Source organism: Esox lucius, chromosome 12 (genome assembly GCF_011004845.1).
Source record: "Esox lucius isolate fEsoLuc1 chromosome 12, fEsoLuc1.pri, whole genome shotgun sequence".
NCBI lineage: Eukaryota > Metazoa > Chordata > Actinopteri > Esociformes > Esocidae > Esox > Esox lucius.
Window position 1 is genome coordinate 72,696 of NC_047580.1, and position 16,360 is coordinate 89,055.

General features: G+C 43.5%; 1 protein-coding gene and 1 long non-coding RNA gene across 2 annotated transcripts in view; both read left to right on the forward strand.

The window, feature by feature from the left end:
- The window catches only part of LOC105007870 (potassium voltage-gated channel subfamily D member 3), a 299,675-nt gene that overhangs the window by 19,003 nt on the left and 264,312 nt on the right, over nt 1-16,360 (forward strand). The window lies entirely within an intron of this gene.
- On the forward strand, nt 255-4,717 carry LOC109616443. The gene is made up of 3 exons (XR_002197588.3): nt 255-2,581; nt 2,699-4,128; nt 4,240-4,717. It is a non-coding gene; the product is annotated as an uncharacterized LOC109616443 (long non-coding RNA).

Here is a 16,360-nt window from a genome sequence, read left to right on the forward strand (position 1 = left end):
TGTCTGTCTTTCCTTAGAATTAGTCAAAGAACCCTCATGATATTATGGTTTTATTTAGAACCTAAAACAAATGGTTCTTTAGATCAACATGTTTTTTATTTTACGTTTATTTGTATTTGTATCTTTTTATTCATTTTGTTACCCATGCTCTTCCAAGGTATTTGCTTCTAATATTTGAAGCTACCTTGTTAAACAAACATATATAGTTTTTCTGTATATCACAATAAACATATAGTAATAGGACTATTGCAGTTATTACATAATTGCCTGATTGCGATTATTTGAGCCAGATCGCAATTATTTGTATTCAATATTTTGATTCCAAAATCATTTGTTTCCAATCTGAACAAGGGATTTTTACTCCAACGTTAGAAATGTCTCAACAAATTGCTTGCGAATTATGTCAGTTTCAATCAGTTAGGATTTGTAACATATGCTCCACATGACACTCCGGTGCTCCACCTCGCCGGTGTACTAACTACCATTTGGGGATTGATGGCAGCAGCACATCCTGACGACGCACCTGTTCCCAATCACCAATTCAGTTGTTTATTTCTGTGTTGCACCCACACTGCACCCTACGGTCTGTACCAGATACCGTGTGGTGCTGTCTTTTGATATTCCATTAATATATACACAATATTCTTACTATCGCCATTGTTATTTTATTTTCCTTCTGCCTCACTTTTACGCACTTGCGACCAGAGCCATTAGGCAATATAGGCGGTCACCCAATCTTATGATGTTCATAATAAATATTTTATTAATAATGTTACTAAAAGCTCGGGTGAGCACTTTTAGACAAATCATTGCGTGGACCTTACTAAACATGATACAGTTCACAAAGACGGTAGCTACAAAAATACCCAGACCCACTACATACATTAAAAGGATAGCTCTATAGACTATAGTTCATACATGACAAATTTCAGAAAAAGATGATAAATACATAAGAATAGAATGAATAAAATACGAAAACATAAGAAATATACACAGTAGCGCATCACACACTAATTTGCATAATGCCGCCCGTGATATAGTGGGAGACCTCTAGTACCGTAATTATCACAGTATTCACACACACAGACTCCTCCACACTTCTCTCCAAAATGCTCACTTTTTAGAAACAAGAGACAATTTTTTTTAATTTGTGGCGCTCTAAACTTTAGTAATGCTCAGTTGCTTAGGCCTATATTTTAGGCATTTTGCATGACAAAAATGTGCTGTCAAAAATAAAATACCAAATATTATAATCTCTATGGTAATATTGACTTCACATATTTGGATTGCCTCTTGTCTGTCATAACGTCAAAAAGTCTCATCAGAGTCGAAGTCAGCTATGCTTTTTAGTTAATTGAATTGAAATCAGAATTTTAATAGAAATGGCATCGAAACGCCATCTGTCTGGAGCTGAGAAGAGGAAGAGGAAAATGTTTGAGGAAGAGAGATAAGCTCAAAGTAAAGGTATGTTCTTCTGACTTCTATAAATAATGCGTTATTTTTTGCTGTATTAGTTTTAATACAAATAAATGTAACAATACAATGATCGCAGACAGACAGACATGGAACAATTGGGCCACATTCAGCGTGTTAACAATTATCTACCCATGCATTTTGTATAGATTTTTTACCCTCTGATGAAGTTATAGCACGTTGCTTTCTCTTCCTTCATAAAATTGTAATGACAGTTTTTTACTCGAGTGCGGCCCCACAACCCCACGGGCCAGCACTGCTTGCGACACTCGCACTGTCACAGAGTAATCCGTCCAACCCAAGGCACTTTTTTCAGTTTTCGTGTTTGGTTTTCAGTTTTAGTTTTAGTTACTGTTTGCTCCTTACAACTCGTCCTGGGATGAGCCAGTGCGGGCATGATGGGGAATCCGGGCTCCGGAGCTAGAAGATAGACTCTATGGAGGCACAGATCGCCGGGTTAGTAACAGCTTTCAGCGACATGATGACTCATCTGGCTGCACGGTCGGGATGGGAGAGCCCTGTTGAGCCTGCCAGGGCGGTGGCACCTTCCCTGGTCGACCGTGTGAAGTCTAGTTGTGTTCAGATGAGGGAACTCCGGAGATCCCTGCCTGAAAAATCAAACTGCAAACCAGAGGGTTTTCACGGTTTCCTTCTTCAGTGTGAGTTGTACTTCGGGGACCAGCCAGTCTCTGATTACAACAAGGTAACCGCAATAATCTCTCTCCTCACTGGGCGCCCACTCAAATGGTTAACAGTTCTGGGGAACTGAGGTTGTTTCCCAGATTCAATGCGCTATTCTGCGGCTTCTGTGTCTGAGGCAGTGTAATAACACAGCCTCGGAGTAAGCCTTCTGCGTCTGAGGCAGTGTAATAGGATGGCTTCGGAGTACGCCCAGTCGTTCCAGACGTTGGCGCCATCCAGCCAGTGGAACGAGACAGCTCTGAGGACTGTTTTCCGTAAGCGTTTGTGGATTGAGGTCCAAATCTCCCACGTTCTTGGATGGAACCGGAGCCAGAATCACCAGGCTTCCCGCGGAGGAGAGAGAACGCTGGTGTCGTAAGGGCCTTGCCTGTTCTGCTCCTAGACCTAGATGGTGAGCAGGAAGGGGGTGAGTACCTAAACAGTGCAATCGGGCACAGTAGGTGCCTTACGTTCATGCAATATTGCTAGCCCTTTTCGCTGTCCGATTGTACTGTCTGGTGCTTTTCCTCTCACCCTTCTACAGCGCTGATTGATTCCGGGGCCGCAGGAAGCTTCATTGATCAGTCCTTAGTCACTGCTCTCCAGTTGCTGTTGCGCCGTCTGAGGTCCTCGATGCACATTCAGGCTTTGGACGGTCGTCCGTGGGGACCGGCTGGATCACCCATGTGACCTGCCCACTCTCAACGTCAAAGACATCAAGAGAGACTGGAACTTCTGGTCATATTGTTGTCCATACACATCCTGGGTCTTCCGTGGCTCCAACAGCACCACCCCAACATCTATCGCTACCCGATGCCACTCGTCTCACCAACCACAGAGCAACTAAGGGGGACATACGAAGCTGGACCTCTGGAGCACATACAACGCGAAGGGGGAGAAGTGCGTGTTCCACACATCCACCGTATCCTAACACCCAGGGATACCACATCGCTCCGGAAGGCGTGAAGATGGAAGAGCTGGAGGCAGTGAGGTCATGACCAGTCCTTAAAACCATCAAAGAACTACAAATCTTCAACAGGTTTTCCAACTTCTACCGCCGGTTCATCCAAGGCTTCAGCACCATTGCAGCAACACTCTCAACCCCAGACATGCCCTTTTCTTCGAGCGCATCCAGTTCAACCTGACATTCTACCCCGAACCAAAGTATGTCAGGGCGGACGCACTCTATCGCCTGCACGACCAGGGGGCAGAACTGCCTAAGGACGTGCCCATCCTACCTGCCTCATGTGTTGTGGATCCTGTCTCCTGGGACATCGACGCTGACATCCAACACGCAGGGAGATGGGACCCCGCAACAGCAACAAGACCTACATACCCTGGAGAGTGTGGGGCTGTTTGGTGAACTGGGTGCACACCGGACCAGCCACCAACCATCCGGGCATCAACCAGACCTTGGAGGCGCAAAGAGCAAAGTATCGGTGGCCTGGAATGGGGAGGACTGTGCAGCACTACGCCATGTCATGCACACAGTCTAAGGCACTGCGAATAGCTCGAGCAGGGAAACTCCATCCTCTCCCAGTGCCTGAGCGGCCCTAGTCACACCTGGCGGTGGACTTCCTCACAGACAGCAGAAAGGAAAACTATCTCTCGCCATGGTGGTGGACAGGTTCCCCAAAATGGTCAGGTAAATCCCACTACCTGGCCTCTCCTCTACTCTCCAGGTCGCTGAGGTGTTCCTCCGGTTCCTCCGGTCTGCATGGACCGTCCAGGTGAGTGGACACGCTTTCTCCCCTGCGCCATTCCTCCACAAGTCTGACCCCCTTCTTGGTGGTACCCAGGTTCCAGCCTCCGTTGTGCCCCTGGATAGGGAGCTCCAGCAACATCCAAGCTGTGGTGTAGTGGTTCGGGAAGTCAGACAAGGTCTGGTCCACCACCCACATCCGCCTGCAGGAGGCAGTGCGGCGCCAGAAGGAGGAGGCAGAGGAGCAACACCCCCGAGTACCATGGGCCCCGGTATGTTGGGCCATTCTGTGTCTTCCGGAATGTAAACGACGTATCATACACCCTCCAGTTCACCCCTCCATCTAATAATATCTCGCCTACTTTCCATGTCTCTCTCCTCAGGTCAGTGGTTTGTGGTCCGCTGGGGGGATCCGGCTCTGCAGGGGCATCTCCACCGCTGGTGGAGGTAGCTGGGGGTCCAGTGTACCCGGTGGAGTCGATCCTGGACTCCCGGCTGCAGTGGAGCCGGGTCCAGTACCTGGTGGACTGGGGGGTTATGGCCCTGAGGAACGCAACTGGGTCCGGGCGGTTGACATCTGCAACCCCTCAATGACATCAGACTTCCATGCTCACCGCCCGGATCAGCTTGCTCCTCAACCTCCAGGTCAATTGAGGCGCTGGCGAGTTGCGGCGTCCGGAGTCGCACCTTGGGTGGATTACTGTGATTTCTGCTCTGCATGACATGGCAGCACCCCTTCAGTAGGTTTAAACATAGTTTAGAATAGTTTTGCCCCAATTCACCATTATGTAATTTCGCAACATTATTATTCAATAGACAAATGCTTTTCAGTTGCTTATTTGTCACATCAACTCTGATCAACAAAAGAAAAATAACACTTGAGTGTGTAAAATATTTTTACTAATATTGTAAGTAAAATGTTGTCTTTTCCATCCATATTTCCTAATTAGATAATGCACATTAAAATGCATGGATAGAAATACATATCTGGAAAAAATTAAGAGACCACGCACCTTTTTATTTCCTTTCCAAAAAAGTTGAAAAGGAATGTTTTGAGTGTGGAACAGAAGTGTTCAATTTGCAGTGGTCTCTTAATTTTAACCCTTCTGTTCCTCACTCAAAACCTTCCTTTCCAACTTTCTCTTGTCCCATTGCAAAAAAAATTGCTGAATTAATTGAGTGTTGAAACACATTTTGCTACATGACGATGGCTATTTCAAATAATTAGGCTATAATATTTGCAGCAGAGTGACAGGTGAAACGTCACAATGCGCAGGAAAATGTTTTGTGAACAACAATCGTTAACAACATTAAGTGGTAGTTTCAAAGCCAAACACAACTGCACCGCCCTGGGTGCAATTTAATTTTAAGGGAAATGAAAGATTCAGTGGGGAGAACAAGTATGTGATACACTGCTGATTTTGCAGGTTTTCCCACTTACAAAGCATGTAGAAGTCTGTAATTTTTATTATATGTACTCTTCAACTGAGGCGGAATGTATAACAAAAATCCAGAAATCAATTTTTTAAGTAATTAATTAGCATGTTATTGCATGACATAAGTATTTGATATGTCATACGGGTACGGGTCGGGGATAGGTCTCTCACTGTTGTTTGTGCCTACGGGCCGAACGGCAGTGCAGAATAACCGACCTTCTTGGAGTCTCTGGGAGGGGTGCTGAAAGTGCTCCGACTGGGGACTCTATTGTTCTACTGGGGGACTTCAACGCCCACGTGGGCAACGACAGTGACACCTGGAGGTGCGTGATTGGGAGGAACGGCCCCCCTGATCTGAACCCGAGCGGTGTTCCGTTATTGGACTTCAGTGCTAGTCACAGTTTGTCCATAACAAACACCATGTTCAAGCATAAGGGTGTCATCAGTGCACATGGCACCAGGACACCCTAGGCCGCAGGTCGATGATCAACTTTGTTGTTGTTTCATCTGACCTGCGGCCGTATGTCTTGGACACTCGGGTGAAGAGAGGGGCGGAGCTGTCAACTGATCACCACCTGGTGGTGAGTTGGATCCGATGGCGGGGGAGGAAGCTGGACAGACTCGACAGGCCCAAGCGTACTGTAAGGGTCTGCTGGGAACGTCTGGCCGAGTCTCCTGTCAGAGAGATCTTTAACTCCCACCTCCGGCAGAGCTTCGACTGGATCCCAAGGGAGGCTGGAGATATTGAGTCAGAGTGGACCATGTTCTCGACCGCCATTGTCGGAGCGGCAGCTCTGAGCTGTGGCCGTAAGGTCTCCGGTGCCTGTCGAGGCGGCAATCCCCGAACCCGGTGGTGGACACCGGAAGTAAGGGATGCCGTCAAGCTGTAGAAGGAGTCCTATCAGGCCTGGTTGGCTTGTTGGACTCCTGAGACGGCTGACGGGTACCGACAGGCCAAGCGGACTGCAGCCCGGGTGGTTGTGGAGGCAAAAATTCGGCTCTGGGAGGAGTTCGGTGAGGCCATGGAGAAGGACTATCGGCTGGCCTCGAAGAGATTCTGGCAAACCGTCCGGCGCCTCAGGAGAGGGAAACAGTGCCCTACCAACGCTGTTTACAGTAGAAGTGGGCAGCTGTTGACCTCAACTGAAGATGTCCTCGGGCGGTGGAAGGAGTACTTCGAGGATCTCCTCAATCCCGCCGTCACGTCTTCCATTGAGGAAGCAGAGGATGAGGGCTCAGAGGTGGACTCGTCCATCACCCGGGCTGATGTCACTGAGGTGGTCAAGAAACTCCTCGGTGGCAAGGCACCGGGGGTGGATGAGATCCGCCCTGAGTACCTCAAGTCTCTGGATGTTGTGGGGCTGTCTTGGTTGACACACCTGTGCAACATCGCGTGGCGGTCGGGGACAGTGCCTTTGGGATGGCAGACCGGGGTGGTGGTCCCTCTTTTTAAGAAGGGGGACCAGAGGGTGTGTTCCAACTATAGGGGGATCACACTTCTCAGCCTCCCCAGGAAAGTCTATGCCAGGGTTCTGTAGAGGAGAATACGGCCGATAGTAGAACCTCGCATTCAGGAGAAACAGTGTGGTTTTCGTCCGGGCCGTGGAACACTGGACCAGCTCTATACCCTCTACGGGGTGTTGGAGGGTTCATGGGAGTTTGCCCAACCAATCCGCATTGCCGGCAGTAAGTCAGACGTGTTCCCAGTGCATGTTGGACTCCGGCAGGGCTGCCCTTTGTCACCGGTTCTGTTCATAATTTTTATGGACAGAATTTCTAGGCGCAGCCAGGGGCCGGAGGGTGTCAGGTTTGGGGACCACACGATTTCGTCTCTGCTCTTTGCGGATGATGTTGTCGTGTTGGCCCCTTCAAACCATGACCTTCAGCATGCACTGGGACGGTTTGCAGCCGAGTGTGAAGCGGTGGGGATGAGAATCAGTACCTCCAAATCCGAGGCCATGGTCCTCAGTCAGAAAAGGGTGGCTTGCCCACTTCAGGTTGGTGGAGAGTGCCTGCCTCAAGTGGAGGAGTTTAAGTATCTAGGGGTCTTGTTCACGAATGAGGGAAGGATGGAACGGGAGTTTGATAGACGGATCGGTGCAGCTTCTGCAGTAATGTGGTCGATGTATCGGTCTGTCGTGGTGAAGAAAGAGCTGAGCCACAAGGCAAAGCTCTCGATTTACCGGTCAATCTACGTTCCTACTCTCACCTATGGTCATGGGTCATGACCGAAAGGACAAGATCCCGGATACAGGCGGCCGAAATGAGCTTTCTCCGCAGGGTGGCTGGGCAATCCCTTAGAGATAGGGTGAGAAGCTCGGTCACCCGGGAGGAGCTCAGAGTAGAGCCGCTGCTCCTCCACATCAAGAGGGGTCAGCTGAGGTGGCTTGGGCATCTGTTTCGGATGCCTCCGGAACGCCTTCCTGGGAAGGTGTTCAGGTCCCGTCCCACCGGGAGGAGACCCCGGGGAAGACCTAGGACACGCTGGAGGGACTATGTCTCCCGGCTGGCCTGGGAACGCCTCTGTGTCCCCCCAGGAAGAGCTGGAGGAAGTGTCTGGGGAGAGGGAAGTTTGGGCATCTCTGCTGAGACTGCTGCCCCCGCGACCCGGCCCCGGATGAAGCGTAAGAAGATGGATGGATGGACATTGTATGATTTTTAAGTAATTAATTAGAATGTTATTGCATGACATAAGTATTTGATACATCAGAAAAACAGAACTCAATATTTGGTACAGAAACCTTTGTTTTTGCAATTACAAAGATCATACGTTTCCTGTTGTTCTTGACCAGGTTTGCACACACTGCAGCAGGGATTTTGGCCCACTCCTCCATACAGACCTTCTCCAGATCCTTCAGGTTTCTGGGCTGTCGCTGGGCAATACAGACTTTCAGCATCTTCCAAAGATTTTCTATTGGGTTCAGGTCTGGAGACTGGCTAGGCCACTCCAGGACCTTGAGATGCTTCTTACGGAGCCACTCCTTAGTTGCCCTGGCTGTGTGTTTCGGGTCGTTGTCATGCTGGAAAACCCAGCCACGACCCATCTTCAATGCTCTTACTGAGGGAAGGAGGTTGTTGGCCAAGATCTTCGCGATACATGGCCCCATCCATCCTCCCCTCAATACGGAATTTAATCCATGATGGTGTAGTGTGTTACTAATGGTTTTCTTTGAGACTGTGGTCCCAGCTCTCTTCAGGTCATTGACCAGGTCCTGCCGTGTAGTTCTAGGCTGATCCCTCACCTTCCTCATGATCATTGATGCCCCACGAAGTGAGATCTTGCATGGAGCCCCAGACCGAGGGAGATTGACCGTCATCTTGAACCTCTTCCATTTTCTAATAATTGCGCCAACAGTTGTTGCCTTCTCACCAAGCTGCTTGCCTATTGTCCTGTAGCCCATCCCAGCCTTGTGCAGGTCTACAATATTATCCCTGATGTCCTTACACAGCTCTCTGGTCTTGGCCATTGTGGAGAGGTTGGAGTCTGTTTGATTGAGTGTGTGGACAGGTGTCTTTTATACAGGTAACAAGTTCAAACAGGTACAAATACTTGTTCTCCCCACTGTATATGCCAATGTTTTTTGTGACTGTACACACCCTAATCTGATTCTTTTCACCAGTCATCTTCATTTGTCTCGCGATCTCTCTTTAAATAAATCTGTAATTGTAGGCTATACTAGAAGTCACCTTAAAAGTTTTTAAAAATGTATGCAGCTTGGATGTAGTTTGAGGTTATTATGTTTTATTGAAATATTTTGACATGCTTGGGTGTAAAATAAAACTAAGATCCACTTGTATTTCTGACGTTACTCATCTCTGCGATGTCAGGACCCATGTGGTCCTGTATGCAAGGTTGCCAGATTTCATTGACAGTATGGCTATTCTCCTCCACAAAATCATGTTTTACCATGCCAACACACAGTGGCGGTGCAAGATTTTGGTTTGAGTTTTGAAAGCTGGAAAAACCCTGTTTATAGTTTGCCACCCGACAAAGTAAGAGTGACTGCGTTACCCAACACAGCTGAATTCCACCCGCCTAACATTTCCACTTAGTTTTTTTATAAATATACAGTATGCAAATTCTTATCGAATGGATTCTAGACCCATCCCTATTACCAATTCTCTATTTTTCATGTCCGGGCTCCACCTACTACAGGTCCAGTTGACTGGAAAGGTCACATGGTCTCAACACAGTGGAAGACACTGGTATGGTGTTAATCTTGAATAAGTGTTGGGAACCCACTACTACACTACACACCTACACTGACTTGTTAGGACAACCAGACAATTTGCTGGGTCCACATCACACTGGCTACAATAACTTTACTTCCCTGATACAAGACAGAAGACTGAAGACAAGAACTACAGGACACTTGTTTGGAAACTAACTTAGTTCCTTACAAAATTCCTTACTTTTCCTAAATTAATATGGTGATTTCATATGTATGAAGGTTTGTTTCTCGCAAAACAGGTGGGAAACTGTACGATGACAATCCCAATATTAATCTTCGAAGTATTTTGTGATGTCTAATGATCGACATGACGGCTATCCTGATATGTTTGGAAGGTGAATTCTTCCATATTAAAGGTAGAATTTTTCACAGGTACGACATATGCATAAGTCTTTTGTATGATATTGTAGCATGGATCATGATACAGACAAGGGGGGAGTTTGATTGTTCAATGGACTTTGGGGAAATGTTTAGTCATGATGTTATGTTGAGTCAGATTTTCTGCTGAACACCATTAACACTGATAGTAGTGTGTTGATGTCTATATGTTTCTCAAACCTTATAATCTGAGGTAGGGGAAGGATTGATGGCTGTCATACATTGAGTTATGTGTCAGAGTGGGGTGTGTCAATTGTCTTGTTTACAATAATTTTCATTTGAGGAACCATAAGTCCTCATGGTCAGATACTCCTTTTTGTTGTTATGTCTTAGTCATTTGTAACATAAGTGTATGGGCTTTTCCTTTTGTTAATAATGTTTATATTGATGATCTGGTATGGGGTTCATCGTCTTGGAAACATGATCTTTGCTAGTAATCAGTTTTACAGTGAGAACATTTTGGAACATTCATTGAAATAGGACAACTCTGCTGCATTATTCCAATAAATACAGACCATATTGGTAACACTTTATTTAAAGGCCATATGCATTACACATTATACAGCATTATACATGTACTCATAATGCAATATAATACAGTAATAATAAGCATAGTTATAGGCACTCATAAAGACTTGTGATGTTGTATACAAATACTCAATGCATTATTTGTTTAATTATAATGAACTATAATGTACAGAAGCATAGTGCTTCACAATTACTGGGAAATCTTTCCTCAAGGATCATTACAGCACTATGATTAATCTAAAACATGGGGTCGATGAGCAGCAGATTACTATTAGTGCATCATCATTTTTTTCTTGGTGTGTTACAGTGTACCTTTATGCCACTATTAGAGTGGCTCAGAGGCAGGCCGTCAGGACCAGCAAGCCCTATCTGCTGGCCTACTGATGTCAGAATCAGAAAATTATAATTCTATCATTTATTTTCATATATTTTCATTAATGTTATATGTATTTTACAAAGTTCATTTCCATCAATCTTTTGACGTAATTTCATTGCTATTCTCTCCCTAAGTTGGGCTGCTTCCAGTGCAGATATAAATCAGAGCTTTTATCTAATCAGATTTTTCATCTGGACTGTCTCTAGGTGAAAACCCGACCCTGGTATGGAGGTATTTTAGGGACAAATACATATATGCACCATGAAATAATTAAATACAAAGGGATATATATAATTTAAATGATAAATGAAATGATGAATAAAAAACATGTAGCATATTTAATGGTGTATTTCTACATTAAATTATTTATTTCATAATTTCATATTTATTTAATTCACAGTTGCAGTCATTTTGAAATCTGTCATTACTGAATCTGTCATTGAATCTGTCACTTTCACCCATCAAAGTTGGAAGGGCGGGCTCTACCGAATATTGTTTTGATTGGTGCATCGACTTCATTCTGTGGCGCTTAGGCATTAACATGTTTGCACGTTAATGCAGATGTTGCAGGAGAAACAAGCAACCCAGACTGTTAAAAGCCCAAAACTAGCAGCGTAGTGCTGCAGAAGATGCCCCAAAAAGCAATGCCTTTTTTGGACACTTAAGTAGGTGTAGCCTACTATTGAAGTGTGAGAGAGGGCCGGCTACTCTAATGGTGGCGAGTACCTGTTGTTGAAGTTACATTTAAAATATTCAAATTCAGCAACCATACAAAAATATTGTTCTCTTAAAGGTAGAATTACATTATAAACCAAACTTTAACCAGCTTACTTCATAGGTACTATATTTTCACATTTTCATGTTTGTGAACACATTGATGGCGAATACATAGCTAATGGAAAAATATTTGCCATTATTTGCACACAAAAGTGAATTGATTGAATGCACCTCTACCACTGAACCAATTTGGGGAGGGGAAAACATCACAGGTAGTAGCCCGATAGATGTGCAGGAGGGATTACAACTTTTACAGCTTTTATTTAAAATAGTTCTCAGTTTGAGTGTGCCTCATTGTCAGAAAACGCACAACAGAATATTTCCATGTGACTTTCTGAAAAAAAGTTGCTTATAATAAGTCGACATGGGATGAAGTCGATTCACCAATCAAAAAACTTTTTGGTAGAGCTCGTCCTTCCAATGTTGATGGGTGAAAGTGAGTGATTCAAAGACGACACATTTCACAATGACTGCAACCATGAAATAAATAAATTGTGAAATAGGAAATTGTGAAATAAATCATTAAATGTAGAAATACACCATTAAATATGTTACATGTTTTTTTTTATTAATTATATTATTCATCATTTAAATTATGAATATTTAATTTCATGGTGTATATTTTTATTTAATAAAGTCCCTAAAATTCCTCCATACCCTGAGGCCTTCAGAACTTGAGTGAATCCCATCCGTTGTTGAAGCAAATGGGGATGATGTTGTTGATTGTCATATTCTTCAACCAATCAGATTTCAAGTTTGCCATGTTGGGCATATTTTTTGATATGCCGGAGCCTTCTAGCTTGCCTAGTCGCCTACGTTAGCATTTTATGTGTAGTGTGCTCGAAGGGCCAGTTAGCTATCTGAAGTAAAAGTAGCTAGCCCAAAATCTAGCACAATCTAAGGTTTATTAAAACTCTCCTGACGTTTTGATTTTAAAATGTAGTGCTTTAGATTTTTACTTTACCTGTTGTTTTTTAACACACAATTGCTAAAGGAGGAGAAAAAACTAATTTGGTTGCAGAGTTACTGGCAAAGCCTTTTTCGAGAAGGACCTATACATACGACTGACTTGTGGGCCTCTGTTGCTAATTTGTTATGTTTGGCTGATCTGGGTTCAAATCTAACTGGGACTTGTAAAAGCTTACGCAATGTATGTTAAATTGAGTCGGATAAAACAGATGTGCAGGTCTTTGTCTTTGCATTCTTTCATTTTGTGGTCATTTATGTGAATGTATTTTGAGTGCCGAATTGCCAGCTGTTGGATTGTGTGGCAATTAATGTTATGTTATTCAACTTGTTGAATAAAAGCAGAGTATGAAAGATTTTGTGTTGTGTCAATATGAAATGTGCAGAATGTTTGACTTACTTAATGTAGACAATGACCAGGTTCGTAATGGTATAGTAATGTCTTATGATGTATTATGTTTGTGTGATTAGACATTTCATCACTTCACCTAAAGCAATCAGAGATTACTTTATAGTGGCTTATGAATGTTATGTTACACACCATGAAAAAGACTATGATGCACTAATAGTGCTGCTAATTTGCTGCTCATTGATCTTTTAGATGAATCACAGTGTTGATAATTATAATGCAGTATAATTATAGTGTACATCTATAGAATACAATTACAGTGGGGAGAACAAGTATTTGATACACTGCTGATTAAGCAGGTTTTCCTACTTACAAAGCATGTAGAGGTCTGTACTTTTTCACATTGTATGATTTTTAAATAATTAATTAGCATTTTATTCCATGACATATGTATTTGATCACCTACCAACCAGTAAGAATTCCAGCTCTCACAGACCTCCTGTTCTCCACTCATTACCTGTTTGAACTGCACCTGTTTGAACTCGTTACGTGTATATAAAAGACACCTGTCCACACACTCAATCAAACAGACTCCAACCTCTCCATGATGGCCAAAACCAGAGAGCTGTGTAAGGACATCAGGGATAAAATTGTAGACCTGCACAAGGCTGGTATGGGCTACAGGACAATAGGCAAGCAGCTTGGTGAGAAGGCGACTACTGTTAGCGCAATTATTTGAAAATGGAAGAAGTTCAAGATGACAGTCAATCTCACTCGGCCTGGGGCTCCATGCAAGATCTAACCTCATGGGGCATCAATGATCATGAGGAAGGTGAGAGATCAGCCCAGAACTACATGGTAGGACCTGGTCAATGACCTGAAGAGAGCTGGGACCACAGTCTCGAAGAAAACGGTTATTAACACACTACGCCGTCATGGATTAAAATCCTGCAGCTTACGCAAGGTCCCCCTGTTCAAGCCAGCACATGTCCAGGCCCATCTGAAGTTTGCCAATGACCATCTGGATGATCCAGAGGAGGAATGGGAGAAGGTAATGTGGTCTGATGAGAGCATTGAAGACGGGTCGTGGCTGGGTCTTCCAGCATGACAACTACCTGAAACACACAGCCAGGGCAACTAAGGAGTGGCTCCGTAAGAAGCATCTCAAGGTCCTGGAGTGGCCTAGCCAGTCTCCAGACCTGAACCCAATAGAAAAGCTTTGGAGGGAGCTGAAAGTCTGTATTGCCCAGCAACAGCCCCGAAATCTGAAGGATCTGGAGAAGGTCTGTATGGAGGAGTGGGCCAAAATCCCTGCTGCAGTGTGTGCAAACCTGGTCAAGAACTACAGGAAACATACGATCTTTGTAACTGCAAACAAAGATTTCTGTACCAAATATTAAGTTCTGCTTTTCTGATGTATCACATACTTATGTCATGCAATAAAATGCAAATTCATTACTTAAAAATCATACAATGTGATCTTTTTTGATTTTTGTTTTAGATTCCGTCACTCACAGTTGAAGAGTATCTGTGATAAAATTTACAGAATTCTACATGCTTTTTAAGTGGGAAAACCTGCAAAAACGGGCAGTGTATCAAATACTTGTTCTCCCCACTGTATATATTGTATGTTTACTTGTATGTATTTATACAGTTGTGCTCATAAGTTTGCATACCCTGGCAGAAATTGTGACATTTTGGCATTAATTTAGAAAATATGATTGATCGTGCAAAAAAACTGTCTTTTATTTAAGGATAGTGATCAAATGAAGCAATTTTTTTATCAGATAGTTATTTGGCTTCTTTTCAAGTCATAATGTTAACAGAAATCACCCAAATTCCCCTTATCAAAAGTTTACATACCCTTGAATGTTTGGCCTGTTTGGACACACACAGGTGAAAATGGCAATTAAAGGAGAATTTCCCAAACCTTTGGTTTTAAATTTCAATAAGTGTCTGTGTATAAATAGTGAATGAATTTGTTAGCTTGTGAATGCACTGAGCAGGCAAGATACTGAGCCATGGGGAGCTGGAAAGAACTGTCAAAAGACCTGCGTAACAAGGTAATGAAACTTTAAAAAGATAGAAAAGGATATAAAAAGATATCCAATGTGCCATCTGGATAGTAGTAGCTTCAATGCAGAAACCCGCTAAATGCTGCTTGCAGCTTTAATTTTTAGGGTTTCAGTAGTTCACTGGTGAAACCCTATTGTGTTTGTTCCGGGTCACTATTGTTTTTGTCAGCATTATTAGGGTTTCAGCAGTTCAACATTTATGCACACAACTACTACAAGGATAATGATATTATAATTCTACTTTGCCCGTATGTTGACAAAGATGATAGGACAAAAATGACTGCAACCTCAATAGCACCACACAGTGGCATTATTGAGGTTTTCCACGTATACCAGCTCACCACACTTACCTCTTTTCAGTTAGAGCCTTGAAAAGACATAAATAAGTCCATGTCCTCTCATGGTACATATTTGCAATTGGAATCCATGAACTTTTCCGTTTAGTTTTTTTGGCCATTTAGAATTTGTGAAAAAGACAAAAAAAACACTACTTCTATGGCACTAAGTGACCACATGGTGGCGATTTTGGGATTTTTACTTTTTCCAGCTCACCATGCTCACCTCTTTTGAGTTAGCCCTGAACAGAGGTATTTAAGTCCGTCGCCAAAAAGGGAACATATTTGCAACTGGAATCCATTAACTATTCCCTTATGCTTTTTGGCCCATTTTGAATTTGTGAAAAACCCTTAAAACACCATATCGGTCATTTGGCACCAAATGACCAATATTCAATTGAATAAATATGTGGCATCTATGGTCAAAGGTCTTCAAAATGTATATATACCAGGTCAGTTAGACAAAAAACATGGTCGCTATTGACCTATGAACTTGTATAGATATGTGGTTTTGCGCATATAGACACTAAATTCCTATATGCTTAATCAGATTATATTTTTACTTCACAATCTTTAGACGACGATGTGTGCAAGCACATTTCCTTTAATCACAAGTTGGCACTATGAGTTTTTTGACATATGCAACCTTTCGACGGTCACCCTGCTTGAGTTAGAGCCCTGATAATAAACTCCATCTCCTTACGTAGAATGTATTTGCCATTGGAACCCATTAACTCCATTATTTTGAATATGTAAAAACGCTCCTCTAGCCCCAAATGACGATCTTCATGTTACATATTTTGCCTGTACCTATGAAAATCTTTACATTTATATGAATGAAACCTCGCCGCCCTTGACCAACGAACATGTGCAGGGCATAGTTTTGAACATATTCGCACACAACTCGTACCCCAAAAATAATATTATAATTCAACTTGGTAGGTTTGTTTACAGTCATGAAACGACCAAATGGGACCAAGCAATTTCTAATGAACCATAAGGTGGCGCTATTCAGTTGGCCACATTTGCAAGCTCACATTGCTCACTGTGTG